Below are 16,580 nucleotides of genomic sequence, written 5' to 3'. Positions count from 1 at the left end.
AAACAGCAAGAGCTCTAAGCCCTTAGAGCTCTGGTGTGGGAGAAATGGCTGTATGTTTTAACTTTGTGAGCTGGTGTGTGCCGAGAGTGAGAGTGAGCTTGCGAATGTCTCTTGGCAGTGGTAGGAGGCAAGGCAAGGGGAGATTCTTAGTGTATGTTTGGCTGTGAAAGCACTGGCAAGGGAAGGTCAGAAACAGCAAGAGCTCTAAGCCCTTAGAGCTCTGGTGTGGGAGAAATGGCTGTATGTTTTAACACTGGGAGCTGGTCTGTGCCGAGAGTGAGAGTGAGCTTGCGAATGTGTCTTGGCAGTGGTAGGAGGCAAGGCAAGGGGAGATTCTTAGTGTATGTTTGGCTGTGAAAGCACTGGCAAGGGAAGGTCAGAAACAGCAAGAGCTCTAAGCCCTTAGAGCTCTGGTGTGGGAGAAATGGCTGTATGTTTTAACACTGGGAGCTGGTGTGTGCCGAGAGTGAGAGTGAGCTTGCGAATGTGTCTTGGGAGTGGCAGGAGGCAAGGCAAGGGGAGATTCTTAGTGTATGTTTGGCTGTGAAAGCACTGGCAAGGGAAGGTCAGAAACAGCAAGAGCTCTAAGCGCTTAGAGCTCTGGTGTGGGAGAAATGGCTGTATGTTTTAACTTTGTGAGCTGGTGTGTGCCGAGAGTGAGAGTGAGCTTGAGAATGTGTCTTGGGAGTGGTGGGAGGCAAGGCAAGGGGAGATGCCAGGGGGGTGTCTGGCTGTGAGTGCGGTGGGAAGGGCAGTTGAATACAGCACCAGCTCTTAGGCCTTAGAGCTCTGGTGAGAGAGAAATGGCTGTATGTTTTAACACTGGGAGCTGGTGTGTGCCGAGAGTGAGAGTGAGCTTGCGAATGTGTGTTGGCAGTGGTAGGAGGCAAGGCAAGGGGAGATTCTTAGTGTATGTTTGGCTGTGAAAGCACTGGCAAGGGAAGGTCAGAATCAGCAAGAGCTCTAAGCGCTTAGAGCTCTGGTGTGGGAGAAATGAGTGTATGTTTTAACTTTGTGAGCTGGTGTGTGCCGAGAGTGAGAGTGAGCTTGAGAATGTGTCTTGGGAGTGGTGGGAGGCAAGGCAAGGGGAGATTCTTAGTGTATGTTTGGCTGTGAAAGCACTGGCAAGGGAAGGTCAGAAACAGCAAGAGCTCTAAGCCCTTAGAGCTCTGGTGTGGGAGAAATGGCTGTATGTTTTAACACTGGGAGCTGGTCTGTGCCGAGAGTGAGAGTGAGTTTGCGAATGTGTCTTGGCAGTGGTAGGAGGCAAGGCAAGGGGAGATTCTTAGTGTATGTTTGGCTGTGAAAGCACTGGCAAGGGAAGGTCAGAATCAGCAAGAGCTCTAAGCGCTTAGAGCTCTGGTGTGGGAGAAGTGGCTGTATGTGTTTACTTTGTGAGCTGGTCTGTGCCGAGAGTGAGAGTGAGCTTGAGAATGTGTCTTGGGAGTGGTGGGAGGCAAGGCAAGGGGAGATGCCAGGGGGGTGTCTGGCTGTGAGTGCGGTGGGAAGGGCAGTTGAATACAGCACCAGCTCTTAGGCCTTCGAGCTATGGTGTGGGAGAAATGGCTGCATGTTTGCACTTTGTGAGCTGGTCTGTGCGAAGAGTGAGAGTGAGCTTGCGAATGTGTATTGAGAGTGCTGGGAGGCAAGGCAAAAGTACATCCGCAGTGTCTGTCTGGGTGTGAAAGTGCTGGCAAGGGAAGGTGAGGACCAGCAAGAGCATTAAGCCCTTAGAAATATTAAGAGGGAAACATGGCTGTATGTTTTAACTTTGTGAGCTGGTCTGTGCCGAGAGTGAGAGTGAGCTTGCGAATGTGTCTTGGCAGTGGTAGGAGGCAAGGCAAGGGGAGATTCTTAGTGTATGTTTTTCTGTGAAAGCACTGGCAAGGGAAGGTCAGAAGCAGCAAGAGCTCTAAGCCCTTAGAGCTCTGGTGTGGGAGAAATGGCTGTATGTTTTAACTTTGTGAGCTGGTCTGTGCCGAGAGTGAGAGTGAGCTTGCGAATGTGTCTTGGCAGTGGTAGGAGGCAAGGCAAGGGGAGATTCTTAGTGTATGTTTGGCTGTGAAAGCACTGGCAAGGGAAGGTCAGAAACAGCAAGAGCTCTAAGCCCTTAGAGCTCTGGTGTGGGAGAAATGGCTGTATGTTTTAACACTGGGAGCTGGTCTGTGCCGAGAGTGAGAGTGAGTTTGCGAATGTGTCTTGGCAGTGGTAGGAGGCAAGGCAAGGGGAGATTCTTAGTGTATGTTTGGCTGTGAAAGCACTGGCAAGGGAAGGTCAGAATCAGCAAGAGCTCTAAGCGCTTAGAGCTCTGGTGTGGGAGAAGTGGCTGTATGTGTTTACTTTGTGAGCTGGTCTGTGCCGAGAGTGAGAGTGAGCTTGAGAATGTGTCTTGGGAGTGGTGGGAGGCAAGGCAAGGGGAGATGCCAGGGGGGTGTCTGGCTGTGAGTGCGGTGGGAAGGGCAGTTGAATACAGCACCAGCTCTTAGGCCTTCGAGCTATGGTGTGGGAGAAATGGCTGCATGTTTGCACTTTGTGAGCTGGTCTGTGCGAAGAGTGAGAGTGAGCTTGCGAATGTGTATTGAGAGTGCTGGGAGGCAAGGCAAAAGTACATCCGCAGTGTCTGTCTGGGTGTGAAAGTGCTGGCAAGGGAAGGTGAGGACCAGCAAGAGCATTAAGCCCTTAGAAATATTAAGAGGGAAACATGGCTGTATGTTTTAACTTTGTGAGCTGGTCTGTGCCGAGAGTGAGAGTGAGCTTGCGAATGTGTCTTGGCAGTGGTAGGAGGCAAGGCAAGGGGAGATTCTTAGTGTATGTTTTTCTGTGAAAGCACTGGCAAGGGAAGGTCAGAAGCAGCAAGAGCTCTAAGCGCTTAGAGCTCTGGTGTGGGAGAAATGAGTGTATGTTTTAACTTTGTGAGCTGGTGTGTGCCGAGAGTGAGAGTGAGCTTGAGAATGTGTCTTGGGAGTGGTGGGAGGCAAGGCAAGGGGAGATTCTTAGTGTATGTTTGGCTGTGAAAGCACTGGCAAGGGAAGGTCAGAAACAGCAAGAGCTCTAAGCCCTTAGAGCTCTGGTGTGGGAGAAATGGCTGTATGTTTTAACTTTGTGAGCTGGTGTGTGCCGAGAGTGAGAGTGAGCTTGCGAATGTCTCTTGGCAGTGGTAGGAGGCAAGGCAAGGGGAGATTCTTAGTGTATGTTTGGCTGTGAAAGCACTGGCAAGGGAAGGTCAGAAACAGCAAGAGCTCTAAGCCCTTAGAGCTCTGGTGTGGGAGAAATGGCTGTATGTTTTAACACTGGGAGCTGGTCTGTGCCGAGAGTGAGAGTGAGCTTGCGAATGTGTCTTGGCAGTGGTAGGAGGCAAGGCAAGGGGAGATTCTTAGTGTATGTTTGGCTGTGAAAGCACTGGCAAGGGAAGGTCAGAAACAGCAAGAGCTCTAAGCCCTTAGAGCTCTGGTGTGGGAGAAATGGCTGTATGTTTTAACACTGGGAGCTGGTGTGTGCCGAGAGTGAGAGTGAGCTTGCGAATGTGTCTTGGGAGTGGCAGGAGGCAAGGCAAGGGGAGATTCTTAGTGTATGTTTGGCTGTGAAAGCACTGGCAAGGGAAGGTCAGAAACAGCAAGAGCTCTAAGCGCTTAGAGCTCTGGTGTGGGAGAAATGGCTGTATGTTTTAACTTTGTGAGCTGGTGTGTGCCGAGAGTGAGAGTGAGCTTGAGAATGTGTCTTGGGAGTGGTGGGAGGCAAGGCAAGGGGAGATGCCAGGGGGGTGTCTGGCTGTGAGTGCGGTGGGAAGGGCAGTTGAATACAGCACCAGCTCTTAGGCCTTAGAGCTCTGGTGAGAGAGAAATGGCTGTATGTTTTAACACTGGGAGCTGGTGTGTGCCGAGAGTGAGAGTGAGCTTGCGAATGTGTGTTGGCAGTGGTAGGAGGCAAGGCAAGGGGAGATTCTTAGTGTATGTTTGGCTGTGAAAGCACTGGCAAGGGAAGGTCAGAATCAGCAAGAGCTCTAAGCGCTTAGAGCTCTGGTGTGGGAGAAATGAGTGTATGTTTTAACTTTGTGAGCTGGTGTGTGCCGAGAGTGAGAGTGAGCTTGAGAATGTGTCTTGGGAGTGGTGGGAGGCAAGGCAAGGGGAGATTCTTAGTGTATGTTTGGCTGTGAAAGCACTGGCAAGGGAAGGTCAGAAACAGCAAGAGCTCTAAGCCCTTAGAGCTCTGGTGTGGGAGAAATGGCTGTATGTTTTAACACTGGGAGCTGGTCTGTGCCGAGAGTGAGAGTGAGCTTGCGAATGTGTCTTGGGAGTGGCAGGAGGCAAGGCAAGGGGAGATTCTTAGTGTATGTTTGGCTGTGAAAGCACTGGCAAGGGAAGGTCAGAATCAGCAAGAGCTCTAAGCGCTTAGAGCTGTGGTGTGGGAGAAATGGCTGTATGTTTTTACTTTGTGAGCTGGTGTGTGCCGAGAGTGAGAGTGAGCTTGAGAATGTGTCTTGGGAGTGGTGGGAGGCAAGGCAAGGGGAGATGCCAGGGGGGTGTCTGGCTGTGAGTGCGGTGGGAAGGGCAGTTGAATACAGCACCAGCTCTTAGGCCTTCGAGCTATGGTGTGGGAGAAATGGCTGCATGTTTGCACTTTGTGAGCTGGTCTGTGCGAAGAGTGAGAGTGAGCTTGCGAATGTGTATTGAGAGTGCTGGGAGGCAAGGCAAAAGTACATCCGCAGTGTCTGTCTGGGTGTGAAAGTGCTGGCAAGGGAAGGTGAGGACCAGCAAGAGCATTAAGCCCTTAGAAATATTAAGAGGGAAACATGGCTGTATGTTTTAACTTTGTGAGCTGGTCTGTGCCGAGAGTGAGAGTGAGCTTGCGAATGTGTCTTGGCAGTGGTAGGAGGCAAGGCAAGGGGAGATTCTTAGTGTATATTTGGCTGTGAAAGCACTGGCAAGGGAAGGTCAGAAACAGCAAGAGCTCTAAGCCCTTAGAGCTGTGGTGTGGGAGAAATGGCTGTATGTTTTAACTTTGTGAGCTGGTCTGTGCCGAGAGTGATAGTGAGCTTGAGAATGTGTCTTGGCAGGGCTAGGAGGCAAGGCAAGGGGAGATTCTTAGTGTATGTTTGGCTGTGAAAGCACTGGCAAGGGAAGGTCAGAATCAGCAAGAGCTCTAAGCGCTTAGAGCTCTGGTGTGGGAGAAGTGGCTGTATGTTTTAACTTTGTGAGCTGGTGTGTGCCGAGAGTGAGAGTGAGCTTGAGAATGTGTCTTGGGAGTGGTGGGAGGCAAGGCAAGGGGAGATGCCAGGGGGGTGTCTGGCTGTGAGTGCGGTGGGAAGGGCAGTTGAATACAGCACCAGCTCTTAGGCCTTAGAGCTCTGGTGTGGGAGAAATGGCTGTATGTTTTAACTTTGTGAGCTGGTGTGTGCCGAGAGTGAGAGTGAGCTTGCGAATGTGTGTTGGCAGTGGCAGGAGGCAAGGCAAGGGGAGATTCTTAGTGTATGTTTGGCTGTGAAAGCACTGGCAAGGGAAGGTCAGAAACAGCAAGAGCTCTAAGCCCTTAGAGCTCTGGTGTGGGAGAAATGGCTGTATGTTTTAACACTGGGAGCTGGTCTGTGCCGAGAGTGAGAGTGAGTTTGCGAATGTGTGTTGGCAGTGGTAGGAGGCAAGGCAAGGGGAGATTCTTAGTGTATGTTTGGCTGTGAAAGCACTGGCAAGGGAAGGTCAGAAACAGCAAGAGCTCTAAGCGCTTAGAGCTCTGGTGTGGGAGAAGTGGCTGTATGTTTTAACTTTGTGAGCTGGTGTGTGCCGAGAGTGAGAGTGAGCTTGAGAATGTGTCTTGGGAGTGGTGGGAGGCAAGGCAAGGGGAGATGCCAGGGGGGTGTCTGGCTGTGAGTGTGGTGGGAAGGGCAGTTGAATACAGCACCAGCTCTTAGGCCTTCGAGCTATGGTGTGGGAGAAATGGCTGCATGTTTGCACTTTGTGAGCTGGTCTGTGCGAAGAGTGAGAGTGATCTTGCGAATGTGTATTGAGAGTGCTGGGAGGCAAGGCAAAAGTACATCCGCAGTGTCTGTCTGGGTGTGAAAGTGCTGGCAAGGGAAGGTGAGGACCAGCAAGAGCATTAAGCCCTTAGAAATATTAAGAGGGAAACATGGCTGTATGTTTTAACTTTGTGAGCTGGTGTGTGCCGAGAGTGAGAGTGAGCTTGAGAATGTGTCTTGGGAGTGGTGGGAGGCAAGGCAAGGGGAGATGCCAGGTGGGTGTCTGGCTGTGCGTGCGGTGGGAAGGGCAGTTGAATACAGCACCAGCTCTTAGGCCTTAGAGCTATGGTGTGGGAGAAATGGCTGTATGTTTTAACTTTGTGAGCTGGTGTGTGCCGAGAGTGAGAGTGAGCTTGCGAATGTGTGTTGGCAGTGGTAGGAGGCAAGGCAAGGGGAGATTCTTAGTGTATGTTTGGCTGTGAAAGCACTGGCAAGGGAAGGTCAGAATCAGCAAGAGCTCTAAGCGCTTAGAGCTCTGGTTTGGGAGAAATGGCTGTATGTTTTAACTTTGTGAGCTGGTCTGTGCCGAGAGTGAGAGTGAGCTTGAGAATGTGTCTTGGGAGTGGTGGGAGGCAAGGCAAGGGGAGATGCCAGGGGGGTGTCTGGCTGTGAGTGCGGTGGGAAGGGCAGTTGAATACAGCACCAGCTCTTAGGCCTTCGAGCTATGGTGTGGGAGAAATGGCTGCATGTTTGCACTTTGTGAGCTGGTCTGTGCGAAGAGTGAGAGTGAGCTTGCGAATGTGTATTGAGAGTGCTGGGAGGCAAGGCAAAAGTACATCCGCAGTGTCTGTCTGGGTGTGAAAGTGCTGGCAAGGGAAGGTGAGGACCAGCAAGAGCATTAAGCCCTTAGAAATATTAAGAGGGAAACATGGCTGTATGTTTTAAGTTTGTGAGCTGGTGTGTGCCGAGAGTGAGAGTGAGCTTGAGAATGTGTCTTGGCAGTGGTAGGAGGCAAGGCAAGGGGAGATTCTTAGTGTATGTTTGGCTGTGAAAGCACTGGCAAGGGAAGGTCAGAAACAGCAAGAGCTCTAAGCCCTTAGAGCTCTGGTGTGGGAGAAATGGCTGTATGTTTTAACTTTGTGAGCTGGTGTGTGCCGAGAGTGAGAGTGAGCTTGCGAATGTCTCTTGGCAGTGGTAGGAGGCAAGGCAAGGGGAGATTCTTAGTGTATGTTTGGCTGTGAAAGCACTGGCAAGGGAAGGTCAGAAACAGCAAGAGCTCTAAGCCCTTAGAGCTCTGGTGTGGGAGAAATGGCTGTATGTTTTAACACTGGGAGCTGGTCTGTGCCGAGAGTGAGAGTGAGCTTGCGAATGTGTCTTGGCAGTGGTAGGAGGCAAGGCAAGGGGAGATTCTTAGTGTATGTTTGGCTGTGAAAGCACTGGCAAGGGAAGGTCAGAAACAGCAAGAGCTCTAAGCCCTTAGAGCTCTGGTGTGGGAGAAATGGCTGTATGTTTTAACACTGGGAGCTGGTGTGTGCCGAGAGTGAGAGTGAGCTTGCGAATGTGTCTTGGGAGTGGCAGGAGGCAAGGCAAGGGGAGATTCTTAGTGTATGTTTGGCTGTGAAAGCACTGGCAAGGGAAGGTCAGAAACAGCAAGAGCTCTAAGCGCTTAGAGCTCTGGTGTGGGAGAAATGGCTGTATGTTTTAACTTTGTGAGCTGGTGTGTGCCGAGAGTGAGAGTGAGCTTGAGAATGTGTCTTGGGAGTGGTGGGAGGCAAGGCAAGGGGAGATGCCAGGGGGGTGTCTGGCTGTGAGTGCGGTGGGAAGGGCAGTTGAATACAGCACCAGCTCTTAGGCCTTAGAGCTCTGGTGAGAGAGAAATGGCTGTATGTTTTAACACTGGGAGCTGGTGTGTGCCGAGAGTGAGAGTGAGCTTGCGAATGTGTGTTGGCAGTGGTAGGAGGCAAGGCAAGGGGAGATTCTTAGTGTATGTTTGGCTGTGAAAGCACTGGCAAGGGAAGGTCAGAATCAGCAAGAGCTCTAAGCGCTTAGAGCTCTGGTGTGGGAGAAATGAGTGTATGTTTTAACTTTGTGAGCTGGTGTGTGCCGAGAGTGAGAGTGAGCTTGAGAATGTGTCTTGGGAGTGGTGGGAGGCAAGGCAAGGGGAGATTCTTAGTGTATGTTTGGCTGTGAAAGCACTGGCAAGGGAAGGTCAGAAACAGCAAGAGCTCTAAGCCCTTAGAGCTCTGGTGTGGGAGAAATGGCTGTATGTTTTAACACTGGGAGCTGGTCTGTGCCGAGAGTGAGAGTGAGTTTGCGAATGTGTCTTGGCAGTGGTAGGAGGCAAGGCAAGGGGAGATTCTTAGTGTATGTTTGGCTGTGAAAGCACTGGCAAGGGAAGGTCAGAATCAGCAAGAGCTCTAAGCGCTTAGAGCTCTGGTGTGGGAGAAGTGGCTGTATGTGTTTACTTTGTGAGCTGGTCTGTGCCGAGAGTGAGAGTGAGCTTGAGAATGTGTCTTGGGAGTGGTGGGAGGCAAGGCAAGGGGAGATGCCAGGGGGGTGTCTGGCTGTGAGTGCGGTGGGAAGGGCAGTTGAATACAGCACCAGCTCTTAGGCCTTCGAGCTATGGTGTGGGAGAAATGGCTGCATGTTTGCACTTTGTGAGCTGGTCTGTGCGAAGAGTGAGAGTGAGCTTGCGAATGTGTATTGAGAGTGCTGGGAGGCAAGGCAAAAGTACATCCGCAGTGTCTGTCTGGGTGTGAAAGTGCTGGCAAGGGAAGGTGAGGACCAGCAAGAGCATTAAGCCCTTAGAAATATTAAGAGGGAAACATGGCTGTATGTTTTAACTTTGTGAGCTGGTCTGTGCCGAGAGTGAGAGTGAGCTTGCGAATGTGTCTTGGCAGTGGTAGGAGGCAAGGCAAGGGGAGATTCTTAGTGTATGTTTTTCTGTGAAAGCACTGGCAAGGGAAGGTCAGAAGCAGCAAGAGCTCTAAGCCCTTAGAGCTCTGGTGTGGGAGAAATGGCTGTATGTTTTAACTTTGTGAGCTGGTCTGTGCCGAGAGTGAGAGTGAGCTTGCGAATGTGTCTTGGCAGTGGTAGGAGGCAAGGCAAGGGGAGATTCTTAGTGTATGTTTGGCTGTGAAAGCACTGGCAAGGGAAGGTCAGAAACAGCAAGAGCTCTAAGCCCTTAGAGCTCTGGTGTGGGAGAAATGGCTGTATGTTTTAACACTGGGAGCTGGTCTGTGCCGAGAGTGAGAGTGAGTTTGCGAATGTGTCTTGGCAGTGGTAGGAGGCAAGGCAAGGGGAGATTCTTAGTGTATGTTTGGCTGTGAAAGCACTGGCAAGGGAAGGTCAGAATCAGCAAGAGCTCTAAGCGCTTAGAGCTCTGGTGTGGGAGAAGTGGCTGTATGTGTTTACTTTGTGAGCTGGTCTGTGCCGAGAGTGAGAGTGAGCTTGAGAATGTGTCTTGGGAGTGGTGGGAGGCAAGGCAAGGGGAGATGCCAGGGGGGTGTCTGGCTGTGAGTGCGGTGGGAAGGGCAGTTGAATACAGCACCAGCTCTTAGGCCTTCGAGCTATGGTGTGGGAGAAATGGCTGCATGTTTGCACTTTGTGAGCTGGTCTGTGCGAAGAGTGAGAGTGAGCTTGCGAATGTGTATTGAGAGTGCTGGGAGGCAAGGCAAAAGTACATCCGCAGTGTCTGTCTGGGTGTGAAAGTGCTGGCAAGGGAAGGTGAGGACCAGCAAGAGCATTAAGCCCTTAGAAATATTAAGAGGGAAACATGGCTGTATGTTTTAACTTTGTGAGCTGGTCTGTGCCGAGAGTGAGAGTGAGCTTGCGAATGTGTCTTGGCAGTGGTAGGAGGCAAGGCAAGGGGAGATTCTTAGTGTATGTTTTTCTGTGAAAGCACTGGCAAGGGAAGGTCAGAAGCAGCAAGAGCTCTAAGCGCTTAGAGCTCTGGTGTGGGAGAAATGAGTGTATGTTTTAACTTTGTGAGCTGGTGTGTGCCGAGAGTGAGAGTGAGCTTGAGAATGTGTCTTGGGAGTGGTGGGAGGCAAGGCAAGGGGAGATTCTTAGTGTATGTTTGGCTGTGAAAGCACTGGCAAGGGAAGGTCAGAAACAGCAAGAGCTCTAAGCCCTTAGAGCTCTGGTGTGGGAGAAATGGCTGTATGTTTTAACTTTGTGAGCTGGTGTGTGCCGAGAGTGAGAGTGAGCTTGCGAATGTCTCTTGGCAGTGGTAGGAGGCAAGGCAAGGGGAGATTCTTAGTGTATGTTTGGCTGTGAAAGCACTGGCAAGGGAAGGTCAGAAACAGCAAGAGCTCTAAGCCCTTAGAGCTCTGGTGTGGGAGAAATGGCTGTATGTTTTAACACTGGGAGCTGGTCTGTGCCGAGAGTGAGAGTGAGCTTGCGAATGTGTCTTGGCAGTGGTAGGAGGCAAGGCAAGGGGAGATTCTTAGTGTATGTTTGGCTGTGAAAGCACTGGCAAGGGAAGGTCAGAAACAGCAAGAGCTCTAAGCCCTTAGAGCTCTGGTGTGGGAGAAATGGCTGTATGTTTTAACACTGGGAGCTGGTGTGTGCCGAGAGTGAGAGTGAGCTTGCGAATGTGTCTTGGGAGTGGCAGGAGGCAAGGCAAGGGGAGATTCTTAGTGTATGTTTGGCTGTGAAAGCACTGGCAAGGGAAGGTCAGAAACAGCAAGAGCTCTAAGCGCTTAGAGCTCTGGTGTGGGAGAAATGGCTGTATGTTTTAACTTTGTGAGCTGGTGTGTGCCGAGAGTGAGAGTGAGCTTGAGAATGTGTCTTGGGAGTGGTGGGAGGCAAGGCAAGGGGAGATGCCAGGGGGGTGTCTGGCTGTGAGTGCGGTGGGAAGGGCAGTTGAATACAGCACCAGCTCTTAGGCCTTAGAGCTCTGGTGAGAGAGAAATGGCTGTATGTTTTAACACTGGGAGCTGGTGTGTGCCGAGAGTGAGAGTGAGCTTGCGAATGTGTGTTGGCAGTGGTAGGAGGCAAGGCAAGGGGAGATTCTTAGTGTATGTTTGGCTGTGAAAGCACTGGCAAGGGAAGGTCAGAATCAGCAAGAGCTCTAAGCGCTTAGAGCTCTGGTGTGGGAGAAATGAGTGTATGTTTTAACTTTGTGAGCTGGTGTGTGCCGAGAGTGAGAGTGAGCTTGAGAATGTGTCTTGGGAGTGGTGGGAGGCAAGGCAAGGGGAGATTCTTAGTGTATGTTTGGCTGTGAAAGCACTGGCAAGGGAAGGTCAGAAACAGCAAGAGCTCTAAGCCCTTAGAGCTCTGGTGTGGGAGAAATGGCTGTATGTTTTAACACTGGGAGCTGGTCTGTGCCGAGAGTGAGAGTGAGTTTGCGAATGTGTCTTGGCAGTGGTAGGAGGCAAGGCAAGGGGAGATTCTTAGTGTATGTTTGGCTGTGAAAGCACTGGCAAGGGAAGGTCAGAATCAGCAAGAGCTCTAAGCGCTTAGAGCTCTGGTGTGGGAGAAGTGGCTGTATGTGTTTACTTTGTGAGCTGGTCTGTGCCGAGAGTGAGAGTGAGCTTGAGAATGTGTCTTGGGAGTGGTGGGAGGCAAGGCAAGGGGAGATGCCAGGGGGGTGTCTGGCTGTGAGTGCGGTGGGAAGGGCAGTTGAATACAGCACCAGCTCTTAGGCCTTCGAGCTATGGTGTGGGAGAAATGGCTGCATGTTTGCACTTTGTGAGCTGGTCTGTGCGAAGAGTGAGAGTGAGCTTGCGAATGTGTATTGAGAGTGCTGGGAGGCAAGGCAAAAGTACATCCGCAGTGTCTGTCTGGGTGTGAAAGTGCTGGCAAGGGAAGGTGAGGACCAGCAAGAGCATTAAGCCCTTAGAAATATTAAGAGGGAAACATGGCTGTATGTTTTAACTTTGTGAGCTGGTCTGTGCCGAGAGTGAGAGTGAGCTTGCGAATGTGTCTTGGCAGTGGTAGGAGGCAAGGCAAGGGGAGATTCTTAGTGTATGTTTTTCTGTGAAAGCACTGGCAAGGGAAGGTCAGAAGCAGCAAGAGCTCTAAGCCCTTAGAGCTCTGGTGTGGGAGAAATGGCTGTATGTTTTAACTTTGTGAGCTGGTCTGTGCCGAGAGTGAGAGTGAGCTTGCGAATGTGTCTTGGCAGTGGTAGGAGGCAAGGCAAGGGGAGATTCTTAGTGTATGTTTGGCTGTGAAAGCACTGGCAAGGGAAGGTCAGAAACAGCAAGAGCTCTAAGCCCTTAGAGCTCTGGTGTGGGAGAAATGGCTGTATGTTTTAACACTGGGAGCTGGTCTGTGCCGAGAGTGAGAGTGAGTTTGCGAATGTGTCTTGGCAGTGGTAGGAGGCAAGGCAAGGGGAGATTCTTAGTGTATGTTTGGCTGTGAAAGCACTGGCAAGGGAAGGTCAGAATCAGCAAGAGCTCTAAGCGCTTAGAGCTCTGGTGTGGGAGAAGTGGCTGTATGTGTTTACTTTGTGAGCTGGTCTGTGCCGAGAGTGAGAGTGAGCTTGAGAATGTGTCTTGGGAGTGGTGGGAGGCAAGGCAAGGGGAGATGCCAGGGGGGTGTCTGGCTGTGAGTGCGGTGGGAAGGGCAGTTGAATACAGCACCAGCTCTTAGGCCTTCGAGCTATGGTGTGGGAGAAATGGCTGCATGTTTGCACTTTGTGAGCTGGTCTGTGCGAAGAGTGAGAGTGAGCTTGCGAATGTGTATTGAGAGTGCTGGGAGGCAAGGCAAAAGTACATCCGCAGTGTCTGTCTGGGTGTGAAAGTGCTGGCAAGGGAAGGTGAGGACCAGCAAGAGCATTAAGCCCTTAGAAATATTAAGAGGGAAACATGGCTGTATGTTTTAACTTTGTGAGCTGGTCTGTGCCGAGAGTGAGAGTGAGCTTGCGAATGTGTCTTGGCAGTGGTAGGAGGCAAGGCAAGGGGAGATTCTTAGTGTATGTTTTTCTGTGAAAGCACTGGCAAGGGAAGGTCAGAAGCAGCAAGAGCTCTAAGCGCTTAGAGCTCTGGTGTGGGAGAAATGAGTGTATGTTTTAACTTTGTGAGCTGGTGTGTGCCGAGAGTGAGAGTGAGCTTGAGAATGTGTCTTGGGAGTGGTGGGAGGCAAGGCAAGGGGAGATTCTTAGTGTATGTTTGGCTGTGAAAGCACTGGCAAGGGAAGGTCAGAAACAGCAAGAGCTCTAAGCCCTTAGAGCTCTGGTGTGGGAGAAATGGCTGTATGTTTTAACTTTGTGAGCTGGTGTGTGCCGAGAGTGAGAGTGAGCTTGCGAATGTCTCTTGGCAGTGGTAGGAGGCAAGGCAAGGGGAGATTCTTAGTGTATGTTTGGCTGTGAAAGCACTGGCAAGGGAAGGTCAGAAACAGCAAGAGCTCTAAGCCCTTAGAGCTCTGGTGTGGGAGAAATGGCTGTATGTTTTAACACTGGGAGCTGGTCTGTGCCGAGAGTGAGAGTGAGCTTGCGAATGTGTCTTGGCAGTGGTAGGAGGCAAGGCAAGGGGAGATTCTTAGTGTATGTTTGGCTGTGAAAGCACTGGCAAGGGAAGGTCAGAAACAGCAAGAGCTCTAAGCGCTTAGAGCTCTGGTGTGGGAGAAATGGCTGTATGTTTTAACTTTGTGAGCTGGTGTGTGCCGAGAGTGAGAGTGAGCTTGAGAATGTGTCTTGGGAGTGGTGGGAGGCAAGGCAAGGGGAGATGCCAGGGGGGTGTCTGGCTGTGAGTGCGGTGGGAAGGGCAGTTGAATACAGCACCAGCTCTTAGGCCTTAGAGCTCTGGTGAGAGAGAAATGGCTGTATGTTTTAACACTGGGAGCTGGTGTGTGCCGAGAGTGAGAGTGAGCTTGCGAATGTGTGTTGGCAGTGGTAGGAGGCAAGGCAAGGGGAGATTCTTAGTGTATGTTTGGCTGTGAAAGCACTGGCAAGGGAAGGTCAGAATCAGCAAGAGCTCTAAGCGCTTAGAGCTCTGGTGTGGGAGAAATGAGTGTATGTTTTAACTTTGTGAGCTGGTGTGTGCCGAGAGTGAGAGTGAGCTTGAGAATGTGTCTTGGGAGTGGTGGGAGGCAAGGCAAGGGGAGATTCTTAGTGTATGTTTGGCTGTGAAAGCACTGGCAAGGGAAGGTCAGAAACAGCAAGAGCTCTAAGCCCTTAGAGCTCTGGTGTGGGAGAAATGGCTGTATGTTTTAACACTGGGAGCTGGTCTGTGCCGAGAGTGAGAGTGAGTTTGCGAATGTGTCTTGGCAGTGGTAGGAGGCAAGGCAAGGGGAGATTCTTAGTGTATGTTTGGCTGTGAAAGCACTGGCAAGGGAAGGTCAGAATCAGCAAGAGCTCTAAGCGCTTAGAGCTCTGGTGTGGGAGAAGTGGCTGTATGTGTTTACTTTGTGAGCTGGTCTGTGCCGAGAGTGAGAGTGAGCTTGAGAATGTGTCTTGGGAGTGGTGGGAGGCAAGGCAAGGGGAGATGCCAGGGGGGTGTCTGGCTGTGAGTGCGGTGGGAAGGGCAGTTGAATACAGCACCAGCTCTTAGGCCTTCGAGCTATGGTGTGGGAGAAATGGCTGCATGTTTGCACTTTGTGAGCTGGTCTGTGCGAAGAGTGAGAGTGAGCTTGCGAATGTGTATTGAGAGTGCTGGGAGGCAAGGCAAAAGTACATCCGCAGTGTCTGTCTGGGTGTGAAAGTGCTGGCAAGGGAAGGTGAGGACCAGCAAGAGCATTAAGCCCTTAGAAATATTAAGAGGGAAACATGGCTGTATGTTTTAACTTTGTGAGCTGGTCTGTGCCGAGAGTGAGAGTGAGCTTGCGAATGTGTCTTGGCAGTGGTAGGAGGCAAGGCAAGGGGAGATTCTTAGTGTATGTTTTTCTGTGAAAGCACTGGCAAGGGAAGGTCAGAAGCAGCAAGAGCTCTAAGCCCTTAGAGCTCTGGTGTGGGAGAAATGGCTGTATGTTTTAACTTTGTGAGCTGGTCTGTGCCGAGAGTGAGAGTGAGCTTGCGAATGTGTCTTGGCAGTGGTAGGAGGCAAGGCAAGGGGAGATTCTTAGTGTATGTTTGGCTGTGAAAGCACTGGCAAGGGAAGGTCAGAAACAGCAAGAGCTCTAAGCCCTTAGAGCTCTGGTGTGGGAGAAATGGCTGTATGTTTTAACACTGGGAGCTGGTCTGTGCCGAGAGTGAGAGTGAGTTTGCGAATGTGTCTTGGCAGTGGTAGGAGGCAAGGCAAGGGGAGATTCTTAGTGTATGTTTGGCTGTGAAAGCACTGGCAAGGGAAGGTCAGAAACAGCAAGAGCTCTAAGCGCTTAGAGCTCTGGTGTGGGAGAAGTGGCTGTATGTTTTAACTTTGTGAGCTGGTCTGTGCCGAGAGTGAGAGTGAGCTTGAGAATGTGTCTTGGGAGTGGTGGGAGGCAAGGCAAGGGGAGATGCCAGGGGGGTGTCTGGCTGTGAGTGCGGTGGGAAGGGCAGTTGAATACAGCACCAGCTCTTAGGCATTAGAGCTATGGTGTGGGAGAAATGGCTGTATGTTTTAACTTTGTGAGCTGGTGTGTGCCGAGAGTGAGAGTGAGCTTGCGAATGTGTGTTGGCAGTGGTAGGAGGCAAGGCAAGGGGAGATTCTTAGTGTATGTTTGGCTGTGAAAGCACTGGCAAGGGAAGGTCAGAAACAGCAAGAGCTCTAAGCGCTTAGAGCTCTGGTGTGGGAGAAATGGCTGTATGTTTTAACTTTGTGAGCTGGTGTGTGCCGAGAGTGAGAGTGAGCTTGAGAATGTGTCTTGGGAGTGGTGGGAGGCAAGGCAAGGGGAGATGCCAGGGGGGTGTCTGGCTGTGAGTGCGGTGGGAAGGGCAGTTGAATACAGCACCAGCTCTTAGGCCTTAGAGCTATGGTGTGGGAGAATTGGCTGCATGTTTGCACTTTGTGAGCTGGTCTGTGCGAAGAGTGAGAGTGAGCTTGCGAATGTGTATTGAGAGTGCTGGGAGGCAAGGCAAAAGTACATCCGCAGTGTCTGTCTGGGTGTGAAAGTGCTGGCAAGGGAAGGTGAGGACCAGCAAGAGCATTAAGCCCTTAGAAATATTAAGAGGGAAACATGGCTGTATGTTTTAAGTTTGTGAGCTGGTGTGTGCCGAGAGTGAGAGTGAGCTTGAGAATGTGTCTTGGCAGTGGTAGGAGGCAAGGCAAGGGGAGATTCTTAGTGTATGTTTGGCTGTGAAAGCACTGGCAAGGGAAGGTCAGAAACAGCAAGAGCTCTAAGCCCTTAGAGCTCTGGTGTGGGAGAAATGGCTGTATGTTTTAACACTGGGAGCTGGTCTGTGCCGAGAGTGAGAGTGAGTTTGCGAATGTGTCTTGGCAGTGGTAGGAGGCAAGGCAAGGGGAGATTCTTAGTGTATGTTTGGCTGTGAAAGCACTGGCAAGGGAACGTCAGAAACAGCAAGAGCTCTAAGCCCTTAGAGCTCTGGTGTGGGAGAAATGGCTGTATGTTTTAACTTTGTGAGCTGGTGTGTGCCGAGAGTGAGAGTGAGCTTGCGAATGTGTCTTGGCAGTGGTAGGAGGCAAGGCAAGGGGAGATTCTTAGTGTATGTTTTTCTGTGAAAGCACTGGCAAGGGAAGGTCAGAAACAGCAAGAGCTCTAAGCCCTTAGAGCTCTGGTGTGGGAGAAATGGCTGTATGTTTTAACTTTGTGA

Source organism: Pelecanus crispus, chromosome 1 (genome assembly GCF_030463565.1).
Source record: "Pelecanus crispus isolate bPelCri1 chromosome 1, bPelCri1.pri, whole genome shotgun sequence".
Lineage (NCBI taxonomy): Eukaryota > Metazoa > Chordata > Aves > Pelecaniformes > Pelecanidae > Pelecanus > Pelecanus crispus.
The sequence above is the reverse complement of the archived record's forward strand: the minus strand, read 5'-3'. Positions refer to the sequence as shown.